The 12,356-nt window shown below is 47.5% G+C and overlaps 1 long non-coding RNA gene across 2 annotated transcripts; it reads left to right on the top strand.

Moving 5' to 3' along the window:
• The first annotated feature begins 6,573 nt into the window (after positions 1–6,573).
• LOC112947077 lies at positions 6,574–8,655 on the top strand. 2 transcript variants are annotated; one of them, XR_003249334.1, is made up of 3 exons: positions 6,574–6,605; positions 8,411–8,485; positions 8,609–8,655. It is a non-coding gene; the product is annotated as an uncharacterized LOC112947077 (long non-coding RNA). The 2 variants fall into 2 exon arrangements; XR_003249333.1 differs by lacking the exon at positions 6,574–6,605 and adding an exon at positions 6,674–6,797.
• The last annotated feature ends 3,701 nt before the right edge of the window (positions 8,656–12,356 follow it).

Below are 12,356 nucleotides of genomic sequence, written 5' to 3'. Positions count from 1 at the left end.
CAGCTTCCAAGGGGCACATCGGGAGCTGGAGCCTGTCGCGTTTTCCTTTTTCTCCCTATCTAGTGGCGCGGAGCCGCTTGCTGCCACTGACAACTGTATTTAGCGCCTTGTCACAACCCCCTTTGTGTGCTGCTAGAAAAGGGATCACCAGCAGATGCAATTTCTTTCAGTGCTGGAATTGTGTTTATTTTGCCAGAACCGTACTCCATTTATCTGCTTGCAAAGGGACGAGGCGATTTATATTGGCGGCGATGGATGCGCCGAGCTCAGCAAGGCGCTCCTGGCTCAGTATCCCRGGAAAGTTCGGCGCATACTGATCTATCCCACCACACGGCAGCAAGAAAAGGAAGCTACAATTGGTATCTATCACTCTTACATTAGTAACACTGTAAACATTTTTTCAGATGGTAAAAGATTTAATAAATCTGCTTTATTCTCTTTCATTGTGAGGTCCAGCTCCTCCTTTCAATCACACAAACAGCTTCCAGGTAATGGAAGGGATATTGCATTCACCGTTCACAAATCACAGCACGCCCTATTATTTGTAATTTTCAGTGCCTGCCTTTTTATGTGGTGTTCATAAAATGAGATTAGAGTGATTTGCAACAGTGAAAGATGGGACAAGACCATGAGAAGATGTGACTCATTAGACATCATCCTGTGGCTGATGGAATAAACCGGAGCTGTACCGTTCGGGAAGATGTGCCGTGATTTTTTTCCAAAGCAATCTAGGGGATTTAGACATCTCTGTGAGGATGTCATCACCAAGGTGTCTGTGTTCATCTGAAAACACAAGCRACCCTCCCTGTTTCTGTCTTTTATGAGACCAACAAAGAAATTCAGAGTATAGACTCTCAAGACTCCGTTGGGACCCTCAAGTGTCTTTTATATTTGTCTAAAATAGTGCCCTTTAGATGGTGTGTTGCTGTGCTTTCAAAAAGGGAATRAGATACTTCTGTTGGCAACAGCACGGGGAAATTATACCTGGTTGTAATTCTTGATATTTCAAAGTTATAACAGTCCAAGCATTTAGCTGCTGTATCTGGACTCTAATAAAGAAATTGCATCCGTGGTGTGGAAAAAAAACCATCTCTGCCTATCTCTTCTTTTATACAGGTATGGATTAGACTTCAGAGAGCAGATGAGAAAGAAATGGGAGCATCACTGGAGAGTTTTCACGTGCGGGAGCTGGTTCAGCTCCTGGCAGCATCCCTGGCCCCGCAGGCAGGTGAGTGGATCCGAGCCCAGACGATTGGAAGCAGGGAGCAGCCCTCCTGCTTCAACATCTCCCGGCTCCCTTTCCCCTTCCCGAGCACCCTCGTATTTCTGCCAAGCTGCTTGATGCATCTCCTTAAACAAAAAATTGCTTGTCAAGGAGCAGCACTAACTTCTGTTCTCGCAGAACATACAGGAGCCGTAACAAATGACTCACACGTGGTAATTACGCTCCGCTTCTTCTTATCCTGCATTGATTATTCAGATGTGAGAAGGATAGGTTTAGCTTGAATAAAAGAAAAAGATCTGAAGACCCAAATATTGGATCATTGTTATTTTTTTCCCCTTTCTTCCCTCCACCTTTGTTTTTCAAGGTAGCGTTTGCAGCCACGATATACCAAGGAGATGAAACGTTTATAAACAAAACCTCCTGTCGGAGTGCTTGTAGTTTATGTTTGCTTAAAGGACAATTTGGTGTCACCTCTTTGTATTTTAACAGTCAAAATAAATTTTGCATAATAATTCAGCTCCTCTCTGCTGCCTATAACGAGGATCTGCATTTCTCTGATGGATGCTTGTATTTGTTTCCTGTGATTTACATGACCTGACGTCTCATATAATGAGCTTTCTAGCACGGATGTCATGCGCGATACCCTGAGCAACACTATCTATCATCTGACGACCTTACAAGTGCCGGGGTCATGGATTCAATCACTAAAATGTTTCAGGGTGCAATTAATTAATGCCCCTCCCCAATGCTGCACAACTGCTCCTTTGAAGCCTGATGGAAGCAATGCTTTTTCCATAGCCCTTCTTCAAGAGCGAGCGTGCCTCTGTGTGTAATCAATCATGCTAAGTTGGTAGGTTCTTAGTATTCATGGCTTTGTCTCGCCTGAAACTTCCAAGTGTTTATTTTTGAGCATAATTTAATAGTTTAATTAGCCAAGCTACTGTATTTTGGAAAGTGCACCCAGGTTGTGATTTAATAACGGGAGCAGCTGTATTTTTGCCCGGGATGGAGCCGGGACAGCCTGTGCCAGCTGGGCAGCAGACCCTGCCCGGAGCTCCCCGCCAGCAGCAAGAGCGGTGCCCAACTCTGCTGTGATTGCAGGTTTTTGTTAGCAACAGAGAAAAATGAACTGATTTTTTTTTCTTTTTTTTTGAGCATTTAGCCATCTTTTCACTGAATAATGTGAATCTCTCGTCTGTAGGTGGCTCTGGACCCAGCCTCCAGGCTTCTGCTGGGGAATGAGGTCTTTGTCAGCATCAAAAAGGGCTCAGCACAAAGGAGCCGGGACAGGGCTGACATCACCTTGRTGCCCTTGCCACGGATGCTCGAAAATACTGTGTTTTTATTGTGTTAGCAAGTTTTCCTTTGTCCTACAGAGGTGTTTGGGAAGAGAAGTCAAGACTTCTCTTGACCATGAAGGCAAAGCGAGGTAATACGTGCTGAAACGGAGATCTGAAACTGGGTGTATTATTTCACTGGGAATTGCCTGCATCCAAAAAGGCATGGCCAACATGCTGCAAACAAAACATACAGTCTCACTATATAGCCTATAGCCACTAGTATATGGGAGAATGAATGCAATTGTGCAGAGTTTTTTGCAGTGGTATTTGGGCTGGGGAGAATATGTGTTTCCCTTTGAAATGTTAGAGGTCAGGGATGACTAGTCCCAGCTAAGAGCTAATTGCCTGGAGCGTAGTTTTTCTGTAGTGAGAGARTATAGAAGCAACATCTGAACGTACGCAGAAGTCACTGTGCTTTTTGCTCTCTCAGCAGCCTTTAATGAAATTTCGGAGGGGGAAAAATTGCTTCTTGGCTTAAAGCATAAGCTATGTTATTAATCTCTGCAAAGGCATTTTGTAATTGAAATGCTGGTGCCACGGCAGCTCTGGTGACTGTCGTGATGACCTGCTGCTATCTAGCATATGCATATACGAGCCACGTAGCACTATGTCGTGGTCGTGAGAGTTACCAATATTGCAAACATTGAAAACTGCAGGTTACTAAATTAGGCTCCCTTTTCCCACCCTAATGACTCCTGGTTCCCATATGACGCGACAAGCCTCAGACTATCCCATGAGGTCGGAGCCGCAGCAGGAATTGTCTTTGCTGGGTTATTGGCGTGAATTATGGRGCCTGTTGGTAAAACAGCTCTTTTCTGTGCTGGCGCTGGAGTTACTATTTTTAAGAAAGCGAGTTAGGAGTGATTTTTCTACCTATACTGACAGTGTCCGTGGCCTCAAATCAGCAGCTGATTATTAGAAAAGATAGTGTGCTCTTGCTGAGCTCTCTGCGAGTCTCTTGGGCCAGCTATGCATTTGAAGGATGGTTTCTTGGCTCACTTTGCTCACGGGCCGAGCTGGGAGCTCAGCTCTTCCCAGCTAATCCTGCTCTGCGTTGCTTATGTTGGATTTGTGCTCTGGTTTGCTCTGCTCTAAGGAAAGCGTGACCACGGAGGGCCGGGGCACTCAGGGACCTGCTCGGATCCGCTCTCTGAAATGCTGGCAAGTGGTGGTAATTCTGATGCTTATTTCTCCACATTTTCTTCTTCTTAAGATTAAAAAAAAAAACACGGAGACATATAAATTACTAGTCTCAGGCAGAGCCTTTCTGTGTGCCTTTCTGATTAATACACGCCAACATGCCTTCATTATCACCCTGTTTTGTACTTACCCGTCAGATATGTAAAGCAATGCCGATATCAGAAAATCTCATCTCCTGCTTCCCTTTGTGTGAACCGAAGTGAATGTGCAAACGAGCTCCGCCGAGCAAGACTCTGTGAAATACCCTTAGCTTTTTAAATGACAGTTTCCTTCCCTAAACCGGAACGTTTAAGCGGACGAGAAATGCAGCGAGCCCGAGCGCTGTTCCTTTTCATCCAGGCACCAGGGAAACTTTATAAGGACGGAAGAGAAGGAGAGAGTGAGAATGGGAACCCGCAAATCTGGGGCAGTACAACCAGGGGGACATGTATCTATATATACATATAAAGAGAGAAATATATATATATATATATATGTATAAGACTAAAACTTTTTTTTTGAATGAATGCAGGGATGGTCACTTATAAACGTCTTTTTTCAGGGCGCCTGGGAACAGAAGAGTGAGCAATAGGGCAGGAGAAGAGCCCTGGGCTCCTGTCAGCTCCTCTCCTCAAGTGATGTCCCCAGCTCTGCAATATCCTGCTGTTTTTTTTCTATGGAAAACCATGCAGATCTGCAGTTTGAATTGCTCATGGATGTCTTATACTTCCTTAGAGGTACTGAGGAGTTGTCAGTGCCACCAAGGCCCTCCCAGAGTGACTGTCTGCTGCTCTGGAGAGCTTGTGAAAAGCAAGAGCGGTTTAATATTGGCTRTATTTAGGGTACCCACAGTTCTTGTGCACCTTTTAAATGTTGCAGTAAAATACAGAGTGGCACCAGCTTTAAAGCACAAAAGCTGCTCTCCAGCTCTTGTCTCCTATTGTGAGGAATTCACAAAACTCTCGGGGAGGCTCTTCAGTTACGGCCCTTCCTCTTCCTCATGATATACGGGGAAAATAAATGTATTATTAATCTGCCCGCTGCCAGCGTKCTCTGCTCCATCTGTACACAGGGAGACAGACTGACAAGACCAGCAGCCACACTCCAAATTGCCCCACATGTGTTCAGGCTGGTGAATCATTGAGATGCTTGGTTGGAGCGAGCGCTCCGGGCTGCAACGCTCTGCTCTCTCCCTGGCCTTCCCAGAGGAATTTGACGTGGGAAGGAGCCATGAGGCGCCCGCTCCTGGACCACAGGGTCCTTCAGAGCCCTGCAGCAAGGTCTTTTTTTAAAAGCAGCCTGGGGGCTTGGGCACAGCCAGCTAAGAGGTGGGCAGCGTTTTGGGGCACCAATTTGGGCTGCAGAAGCACTGGGTGAGGCTCCATTCAGCCACTGGTGGCATCTCCTCCTTCCTTGGCATCTCCTCCTTCCCCAGCATCTCCGTGTGCTGCTCGTCTCTGCACAGCTTTAATCCTTTGGGATTTTTTCCCTTTTTCCTTCGGAAAGCCAGAGGCGAGGCTGGCGGCGGCAGACGCGGCTGTGAYTCAGTGTCCGTGGGCTGCATCCCTTCCTCGGGGGGATCCCACAGCTCGGGGGCGACCGCAGCTGCCCGAGCCCTGCGCAGAGCCAGGCTCCTGCTCAGCAATTCCCGACTCCTGGGGAGACACCTTCRAGCTGCATGTGGCTCCTCACAGAGCCTCCCATGGATGTCACTTGTTCCGGGATACGCTGTGCTTCTCCCTCTCCTGTGGACCAGTTCCTTCATGCCTGAATCCCTGGGGATGCCCTTGCTCTTGGAGGGTATGGAGAAGGAGCCAGTCTCGCATCCTATCGTGCACCTCCTTGGTTGTTTGCTTTTCTGCAGCACCTTGGGCATAGCTGCAGAGAAGGCCCAGATTTATTTGCAAAAAGAAGGTCTGCTGCTCCTGTGGATTGGAATATTTTCAAACAGGGGTATCTGCTGCCATGGCGTGGGTGGCAGCAGGGGTGACCGTGTGTGTGTGTTACATGTAAGATGTGCTGGCAAGGGGCTGCTAAGGAGCATTGCCATCTGGTTAGGGATCCCACCACTATCTCAGTCCCAGAGGTTAGATGTGTTTTGTGGCCTCATGTGAGAACTTTGGTTTGGCCAAAGCAGGATATAGTAATTTAGTAGGAAAGAGTAAGTTTTTTAATAGTAAGTTGTAAGTTTATAAGGAATGTGATAAATAAGAAATGTAAGGACTGTGTAAGTTGGTGTGAGCTGGCTGGAAGCCTTCTTCAGTAGATGATGGGTAAAGTTGAGGCATGCCTGAGCTTTGCATGGGGATGGGGTCGTTCTGGCTGAGGAAACTCCCTCCATGAGGTCTTGCATTAAGCCAAGTCTCTTCTCAAGGACATACCTTGTGCTTGAGTTGTCTTAAAGCAGAAACTACAAGTGTTTGAGAACTCAGGATAGTCTTTAAGTTGGTGGGAATTCACCTTCCTGAGTCTTAGCTTCAATAAAAGGGAAGGCTTGAGGAGCCCTGATAATAACCTGCCCTACCTGGGTAACTTCTGGGAGATGCAGTAGGAGGGAAAAAACATCTTTGTCCCAACTTTTCTGTCAATAGCAGAATCATTTTAACAATCCTGTATCTGATATCCATTCAAACAGTATTGARTGAAATTTCTCAGCAAGTACCTATCACTGCTATATTCTACTCTGAGAGCACCCAAAAAAAACCTAAAAGCAGTTAAACACAGCAACCTGCATCCAGGTAACCAATTTGCTCAAGGTGTGCCCTACCTCGTTAGGCTGGACAGAAGTCATTAATCTTAGAAATCAGGAGGAATTGGAAGAAGCTGGAGAATAGCCCTTGTCTGCCTGGCAGCTGGAGAAGGTAAGAGAAGGAGCTGGGTGGTGGCCAGGGCAGAGCAATGGAAGGACAGATTCTGGTGAAGAAGAGTATAAGGGAAGCGAGATAGTTTGTGTTGGCCAACATAGGGCTATGTAAACTAGAACTTGTCACGTTAACATTATGTTTTTTTCCTGAGTAGTTTATGTCTGAGACTAATAAAGCAGTATAATTCAGGTAAGATATGTAGCTCTGTGTGTTTATGATTTTACAAGCTTTTATTGTCACTTAAGAATGCTACTGAAWGATTGTGGCACCTAGTAAATGGTTTAAAAAGCTGCCAGCTTATGTCAAAAAAAGTCTACACAAATGAGGACTTTTTCTTGCTTATAAAGATCTTTCTTTCTATGTTCTTTATCATATTTTTGTCAATGGAAGAGAAGAAAGTATTTTGGTAGTATTGATAAGGTTTCCMTGTGACTTGAGGACTGAAAATATGGTAAGCAGGGAACAGGTAGGGTCTGGTATGCAACCTGACAGGCTGGCTGAGCCGAGTGCAAGTGCAAATATGCATTTCAACACATGCAAATGCAAGGTCATGCATTTAGAAACAAAGAATGTAGGTCAGGCCTGTGGAGGAGGAGGAGGAGGAGGCTGTCTTAGCAGGCAATAGCGCAGTAAAGGCACGGTGGAAAAATAAATGTGTGTGACTTCCCACTTGTGGCAGCAGCGAAAGGACCAGTCAGATTCCTGGGAGTGTGGCTAAGTATAGCAGGGAGTAGGAGTAGGGAGCCTGTATTATCTCTGGGTTTGGCAGTGCCTCACGGCTGCTGGATGCTCTGCTTATTTCTGGTGTCCATGTTTCGGAAAGCGTGGAGAAAAATAGGAGAATGTCAGAGGAGAGACAGAGGAATAAGCAGAGCGTTGAGAAACGGCGCTATAGGGGAGGGCTGCAGCGTTTCACGTGCCGCACGGGAGGTTAAGGAGTGCTTCAATCGCCGTCCATGGACCCTGGGTGAGGGGCAGGCAGCTGTGTCGTGCAGAGCCCTTGCTTCTCCAGGCTGGCCATGGGAAATAGGTGACCAGTGTAGCAGCCAGGGCCAGGACCCGCTGCGGTGGCTGCACGTTTGCCACCACTGCCAATGTCTGCAGTTCTCCAACGCTGCAGATCATCATCTRTGTGTTAGCTGGGTTGGGGGAGTGTGTGAGACCTCTCTGGTTGCTTCATCAGCTCATTTGACTGCTGGGTGTATCTTTTGTCTGCTAAATATCTACTCGCAATCTGTTTTCCCTTATCAGCTCATCCCAGGGCCCCCTTCTGCCTTTGCCAGCCTTATAAATAAAAACCCCTTCCTTTCCCCGTGGATCTCTCCACCTAATGYGATAGTGCAAGTGAATTCCCTTGGGTAAACAGCTTTATCCACACTCCCCACGTTTCACTAAARCACAGCAGCTGAGTTCTGTGAGCTCTGAAGCCCTCAATTTGCTGGAGCAGCTGTAATGAGTGCAGGAGATCCTGCATGAAGGGAGGCCGGTCGGGACAAGGAGCCGTGTCCGTGATGCTCCCAGCAGTGCWGCCTTCTGCAGAGGGTCTATTATCGCATCCCATTTTGCTGCCTATTTGCTTATTTTTATTGCCGTTATTGCAGCTGAGGTCTTGGGTTTATTGTCGCTGTGCAGCACCCCAGCACTAGCGCTGTGCAAACAGCCTCACCAGGAGCGCGTAATCCCTGGTTTAAACATCCTGTCATTGCAAGGGTTAGGCTCTCTCCTTGGYGGCTTGACATTCAAGCATCACAGAGCTCTCCTGTAGCAGCAAGGCACGCGGTGATCTGATTATATTCTGACAGGTCATCCCACAAAACAATTAGCTGGGACTGGAGGCGTTTTATCACGCTGTTGTGTGCTCCGTGTCAGAGAGAGAGGTAAGAAAACTTTTAAATAAGTGAGGATTTCAGAACTGGGGGTTGCAGCTGGGTGACCTGCCTGATTCCGCCCTGGCTGTGTGCGCTGCCTTGTGGCTCTCAAAAACTTTCTATCTTCTTTAGGTTGGGAAATCCTTTTGGAGACAAGAGAGTTTGGATCAAGTGCAATTAAGAGGTGGAGCTGCAAAAATGCAGCAAAGGGCCTTCCTCATATACTCGACTGAGTTTTCTTTGCTGCCTCCTTATTTTCCTTTGGTCTCTTGCTCTGCCCGAGCCTTGTGGCAGTGAGGGCGATTCTCTGCTCTCCAGCACTCCCTGTGCTCCTTACACTGGAAGTAAAATCTCGCATTTCTGCCTTTATAGCAGAGCAAAGACAACGGGCTAAGGTCCTTCTCAGCGAGGTAGCTCTTCTCTGCAGCATTTTCATTGCTCCTTGTGTGGTGTTGGTGCCCAGGGCTGCACCTCGGTGCCCTGGCAGGGATGTTGCCTTTGCTTTTGGGAGCTACTCGTGCTTTCGTGCTCACCAGCCAAAATGCTTCATGAGAAAAGCACCGGCGGGACCAGCTGATCCTTTTTTCCATRTGCCTTTTGGCTCGTCGCTGCCTCCTCTGCTGTAATTTAGAATGAGATACTGTTGTGTTCTTGGCACTAATTACACGTGTACTATGATAAAGGTATTGTTGATTAAGAAGGTAGAATGCATTATTTAAAATGGTCCAAATATTGTTTCCATTTAGATAAAGGGATTATTTAGTATAATAGAATGCTATTGAGCACTTATATGGCATTATTCCTTTCTAAAGCACTTTAGCAGTGTTGATCTGGGGAAGAGGGGGAAAGGACTTCTATAAAACTGGAAGAGAGCACTGGGGTCATGGGGACAGCTCTCAGGAGCTGACATTTCAACCTCTTCTGTTGAAAGGCTAGAACCCTTCAAAAAGGCACTGCAAGTCATTTTGTTTAGCAGAGAGGAACCTGAGCTTTTCTTTCCCAGGCCTTTYATGCAGGAAAAGGGTCCAGGCTGACGGTGAAACCTCCAGGAGAAAATGTTCTGTGTGTCAGAGAGAGGCCCTGCCAAAGCTGGGGCCCAGAGGCTGCGCTTTGAGACACCCTGAGCGTTTGGAAAGGGGCCAGGAAGGAGAAACACTGAGTCATCCTGAGCGWGAGTGGCCAGAGGCTCTGCAGCACCTTAAAAGGGTACAAGGAAATTAAAACAAAACAAAAAAAAATCCTTTAATTGCTTTCCAAATGATTTTGCCATCGTCCTTGGTAAATGCCAGGTTAGAAGATGCTTCTTGCAACAAGTTATCTTCCTCCTTAAAATAAAGGTTAGCTTAAACTTATCAAGAAAATTAATTGCCATTGCAATGTACCATGGAAAAAATGCTTTCACTCTCTCCTGGAGACAGCTGCGAGGCCATAACTCTCCTTCTGGATGCGTGAAGAAGTTCTTTGCCAGGATAGTAATTATCTCCGCATCTGTCTGCTCCTTCGCGGGGCTCCGGAGCCTCTGATGGGCTCTGCGGCTCAGAAGGCTCGGGGGGGTGCGATGCTCTGCCTGCCTCCCCCCGGGTGGATGCTCATGTCCTCGCCTGTTTGTTTGTGGTTTTTCAGGAATGAGGCTGATCCGCATCAGCCCTCCCTCCAAGGGCTCTCCTACAGCTCTGGATATGGAGGATGTTCTCGGATCCATCCTCCTGTCCCTCCTCCCTTCTGATGGAGGCACCGCTCTGCTAGCTGCCCGTGCTGGTCCCCAGGGCAGCCTCGTCCCAGCTCTGTGATGTTTGTCCAAACCTGAGCGCTCTCCTCACCTTTGCCGTGTCCTTCCTGCTCTTCTTCAGTCCAAGCTGCTGATGCTGCAGGATTTCCCTGCTGAAGCCAGTGTCCTTCCCGGCTACCTTTCGGGATGCACCAGCAGGATCAAGCCTGTTCACTGCGAGCCTCTGTGTTATATTGTGCAAGACCCTGAGACAAACCCCATCCTCAGTGCTCTCCCTAGCATCAGTTCTGCTCTCTCCCACATTCRTGGGCTTTTGGCACACGCTTTGCTCCCGAGGAGCAGCGCCCCRCGAGCCGAGAGCTGCTCCGTGACTGTTCTGCACCGTGAACAAATTGCCCTGCTGGCCTCTGCCTCCATCCTTCCAGGCTATTGATCATCTGAATTAATTAAACTGATTCCAATATTGATCCCCGTGGCAGTCTATACTTTGCAATCCGAACTGCTTTCATTTAACTACTCCTTCTCTTCAATAGCTCAGCCCTTCCTTTATCCACTCCAGCAGCTCCATCTATACAGCAGCCAATATGCGCTTAATGACTTTCCAGAACAGCCCTTGCCAACTCTTCCCATTGTCCAAATGCTTTTCTACAGTTTTCTAGGGTGTGAGAACTTTTTTTTTCCCCATGCTTCTGACAGAAGAGAGGAACCATATAGGCCCTGCAAAAGGTTTAGATACGGAAATAATCGTGGATGGGAAGGGTGAAATCCTCTTCTGCATGCGCAGTGGCTATTGCTTTATAAAAACAGCACTTGCCAATGCAGCTCCCTGAGCAGAGCTCCCTGCCGCTGCTGCAAACAAGCAGGGTCTCTGGAGAGGCTGCACTTGCCTCCCTTTGGAGAGTGAAGTAATATCCGCTGCCCCTCCGCTTGCRCTGACCCTTTAGTGGCAATCTCCGCTCTTGTGCTCAGCGGAGGCGTTGGGTTTGAATTCGTGCATCTCCCAGGGGTCTGACGCGTCTCTCTTTCCCCCTCCCCAACTTGGCAGGGGCCTCTCTGCCTGTTTSCAGTTTATCATGATCGTCTGCCTTGGGACTGACACCGCAAGATCTATTAATTTCTCGTCGCTCCCAGTGTAAAGCGAGGACCCTCCTGTAACCCCCTCGTAACCTTCACGGGAGAGCGGAGTATCCTTGCCAATTATCTCGGAGATAGCTTTATAAACTCATTCCCTCCAAATATATTTTACAGCAGGAGTAACTCATATGAAAAAAAAAGGCTCACCTTCCTTTCAGCAATGTCACTGGAGTCGCAGCGGATTYGGAAAATGTGGAAACGCCACCGAGAGCCTCCTGAAATCACAGGCATTGCCTCTCTGCTCCTTGTTTCCGCCCCCTTGTCACCCCCATGCTCCTGGCTGTCACAGCTTCTGGTCACATCTCGAGCAGAAGAATCTACATTTCGGAGTCCTTTAGCCCTTTGACATAGTCAATTTGTCCTTCCTTCCCTTAGGACCAGAAATAAATGGGAGACTTCTTCATTATCTTCCAAATGAGATGTAAAACCGAGGTCCTGACCACTTGCAATCATTACAAAAATCCCATGGTGCTTCTTGCGAGAGCAAGACCATTAGTCCTGCTGTCCTGGCAGAACTCCAGTTTGGGTGATTATAATTACATTTTCGTCTGCTTTTGTAGTTTCAAAAGGATGATACAACTTTCCTCCCTTCCCATCCCAGCCTTCCTAGTATGGGGGAAGAGCTGCCAGCTGCCCCACAGCACATGTTGGGGTCACAGGCTGCTTTGGGATGGCAATCTGCCCATGGGCAGCATCTCTCAAGCCTTGCTTTGCTTCTCTAGGGTGCTGGGAGGTGGGTGCTTTGTACCTCCTGATTATTTTTATAATTTTTATTATTTTTTGAGTTTTTACAGTGTTTTTTTTTTTTATGTTTTGAGTTTTTACAGCTATGCAATCCACCCGGGTAACATGCCCACCTGCTCCAGGTGGAGCACAATTAATCTTTCCCAACCTTCTTCACTCTTGCCCCTTGCACCTGGACCTCGACAGCACCTGTCTTGTCACAGTGACCTTCCAGGGAGCTGCTAGCTTTAGGTCCTTGCAAGGAAGAGGGATATATTTTTAAATGCAGGGCCA

This window comes from Nothoprocta perdicaria, unplaced genomic scaffold, assembly GCF_003342845.1.
Source record: "Nothoprocta perdicaria isolate Ctin4 unplaced genomic scaffold, notPer1 scaffold_22, whole genome shotgun sequence".
NCBI lineage: Eukaryota > Metazoa > Chordata > Aves > Tinamiformes > Tinamidae > Nothoprocta > Nothoprocta perdicaria.
The sequence above is the reverse complement of the archived record's forward strand: the minus strand, read 5'-3'. Positions and strand labels throughout refer to the sequence as shown.